The 3,364-nt window shown below is 35.3% G+C and overlaps 1 non-coding gene across 1 annotated transcript; it reads right to left on the reverse strand.

Annotated features, from left to right (window-relative positions):
- Window positions 1-2,524: 2,524 nt before the first annotated feature.
- Window positions 2,525-2,631, reverse strand: LOC121211622 (small nucleolar RNA R71). The gene has a single exon (XR_005906841.1). It is a non-coding gene; the product is annotated as a small nucleolar RNA R71 (small nucleolar RNA).
- Window positions 2,632-3,364: the final 733 nt, after the last annotated feature.

Here is a 3,364-nt window from a genome sequence, read left to right on the forward strand (position 1 = left end):
ACACTGAGTTTACGTAAACTCACATCTCTTTGTCTGTTCTATTTAGGTAATTCTCAGACTTAGGCAGATCGGTGCGGCGAAGACTCAAAGGTGACCAGTCGACCGTAAACATTTAAACTTGGAAATTTATAGCTTTATTCATGATTTTGGTTTTAATTTGAGTGTTTGTAGTTTCTGGGACTCTCCAGACTTTATGATTTTTAACTGTTGATTTTTGGTTTGTTTATAAACTGTATGCTTTGATAAAATATTTTATGAAATCGACGGTTATTACGCAAAAAAAAGGTTTTTCCAAAAATATGAATCGGATTTCTAAAATGAAACGAGTTTGTTAAACTTCTACTGTAAAGTAAGTTTTGGCAAATAAACCAATTAATTAGCATTTTTGAAAATGGGTACAAGTATATGAGTTAATAATCTGAGATGATTATACTAACGACTCTGTTTACTAAACCCATTCTTTGTGATTGATAAACCATAATACATACATATTTTTACCCTATGCTTGACATATTTTTGGATTAATTATCATAAGATTTAGTGAATTTGATACTACTAATCCCTTAAAATCATGTTTTTTACTTAGGTGAGCATAAGAAGGTGAAAAGAACAAGAAACGGGCCAAAAATAGACAAAATGGGCTTATCTCAGTATCTTACACAGGCTAGGCATTTTCATACGGGTAAACTACACGCCCGTGTGAGACACACGGGAAGGCCACAAGCCCGTGTGGCATGGTCTAAAAACCAACTCAAAATTTCATATGGCTTGAACACCTTTACACTAGTGTGGCACACGGCCGTGTCCCTGTTGAGCCCAAGTCTAATTCTACTAAGAAAAGGCTAATTTTTAGGGTTTTGAAGTATTCCAAAGTCTATATAAACACCCTAGAAGAGGATAAAAGAAAAAACACGGTGTAGAAGGCGGAGAGGACTCAAAGATAGCCATCAGAATCAGCTCGGAAGCAGGATCTACTTCAAGACTGAAGATCTTTATTCTATTTTTTAGAAGTTTTTTTGGTTTCTTTATGTTTTGTTGTTTTCCCAGATCTTGAGATGTTTTCCCCCATCGTTATGAACTAAACTCCCTAAATACTTGAGGGAGATGAAACCTAAGACAGATCTTATTACTATTTGAATTATATGATAAATACTTGTTCTTATAATTAATTATGTGTTCTTAATTCTTACTTTAATATTTCAAGATATTAATTCAAGTCTGATATGCTTATTCAACGGAACAAAAGTCCCTAGTTAAGAGTAGATCTTCCATAATTAAGCGGAGTTGCATGCAATCCTAGACATAGGACGACATAAATCTGTCGGATTAGAGTCAAATCTAATAAGGGAATCCATAGATTGAATTAATGCGACAATAAGGGTTTTAATTAGAAAGAGATTTCAATTAATCAACCTAGAGTCAGTTGTTTTTAGTCTCGAGAGAGATATTAACTTAAATTAGGGAATTCTACAGAGTAAGTCAAGTGAATAAATCGTCTAATTCTGAGGTAATAAGTGGAGTCTAGGTGGATTCTTCCTTGGGTATTGTCTTCTCCATCGGTTTTCCAACAAGTATTTTCTAACTTTTATTTCTGTCGTATTCTTAGTCAATTAGATAATTAGTCGCAGTTTAAAACATCCCTTAATTCTTAGGTTAGATAATAAAAAAATAGTAATTACTAGTACTTTTGGTCCTTGTGGATACGATATTTCTAGTCTCACCATAACTGTACTACTGTTCGATAGGTGCACTTACTTTAGTCAAATTTTTAGTTAGTTTAGTGATCATCAAGTTTTTGGCGCCGTTGCCGGGGACTAAGATATTAGGAACATTTAAATTTTATTACTTTAGCCATTTTTATTTTTATTTTTATTGCAATTCAATTTTATTTTTATTTTAATTATTAAATTTTCTTTTATTTACTTCTGGCAGGTTTTTATAGTTTATGACTAGAAGAAACCTGTCAGGACCTCTACTTTTTGACAGCGAAATTGAAAGCACAACTCGTAGAAATCATAGAGAAATAAGGAAAAGTTTACGGTATATAGAGGAAGAGCACGAGGATGACACCACTAATATCGAGGAGATGGCTGAAAATCAAAATAATCCACTGCCTCCTGTGGTTGCCGCAAATCTAGTGAATCAGGATCCTGCTCTTCGTACTATGTACGACTATGCTAAGCCTAATTTAGCAGGAACTGAATCAAGTATAGTTAGATATGCTATTGCTGCAAATAAGTTTGAACTGAAACCTAACGTTATTCAAATGATACAATAGTCTGTTCAGTTTGACGGTTTGCAGGATGAGGATTCAAACACTCATTTAGCAAATTTTCTGGAATTCTGTGACACCTTTAAGATTAATGGCGTTTCTGACAATGTTATTCGTCTTCGGTTGTTTCCCTTTTGATTAGGGAATAAGGCTAAACAATGGTTGAACTCGTTACCACGAGGGTCAATCACTACTTGGGAACAAATGACCGAAAAATTTCTACTCAAATATTTTTTGCCGGCTAAAATGGCTAAATTGAGGAATGATATCTCTTCTTTTGTGCAGATGGATTTGGAAACATTATATGATGCATGGGAGAGATACAGGGATTTGTTGAGAAGGTGCCCTCACCATGGGTTACCTTTATGGCTACAGGTTCAAACTTTCCACAATGGTTTGAACCCTTCAACTAGACAGATGATCGATGCAGCGGCCTGTGGAACCATCAATAATAAGACACCTAAAGAGTCTTATGAGTTCATAGAAGAGAGATCACTAAACAAATATCAGCGGCAAGTCACGAGGACAAAGCAGACAGAAGTAGCTGGCGTTTTTAACGTCGATTCGGTCACTATGCTTTTAAATCAGGTAGAACTATTGAATAAAAAAATTAATGGTTTATTCGGTTCTACGTAGGTACATCCAGTAATACAGTGCGATTCAAATAGAGGTGGAATGAGTAATTCAGAATACCGACCCTACGGCCTCAACATGGAGAATGAGCAAATGAATTATATCAGTAATATTCTTCGACCTCAAAATAATCCTTCCAGTAACTCTTACAATGTAGGTTGGAGGAACCACCCAAGTTTTTCGTGGGAAGGCCAAGGGAATCAAAGACCACCATCCCTCTAAGCTTCCAACAACAACAACCTTACCAGCAAGAGAAAAAGCTGAACCTTGAGGAGATGATGACAAAGTTTATTTCAGTAGCAGAAACCTATTTTTAGAATACTAAAACTGCACTTAAAATTACTAGTACTTTTAGTCCTTGTGGATACGATATTTCCGGTCTCACCATAACTGTACTGCTGTTCGATAGGTGCGCTTGCTTTAGTCGAATTTTTGGTTAGTTTAGTGATCATTGGTGAC

This window comes from Gossypium hirsutum, chromosome A12 (genome assembly GCF_007990345.1).
Source record: "Gossypium hirsutum isolate 1008001.06 chromosome A12, Gossypium_hirsutum_v2.1, whole genome shotgun sequence".
NCBI lineage: Eukaryota > Viridiplantae > Streptophyta > Magnoliopsida > Malvales > Malvaceae > Gossypium > Gossypium hirsutum.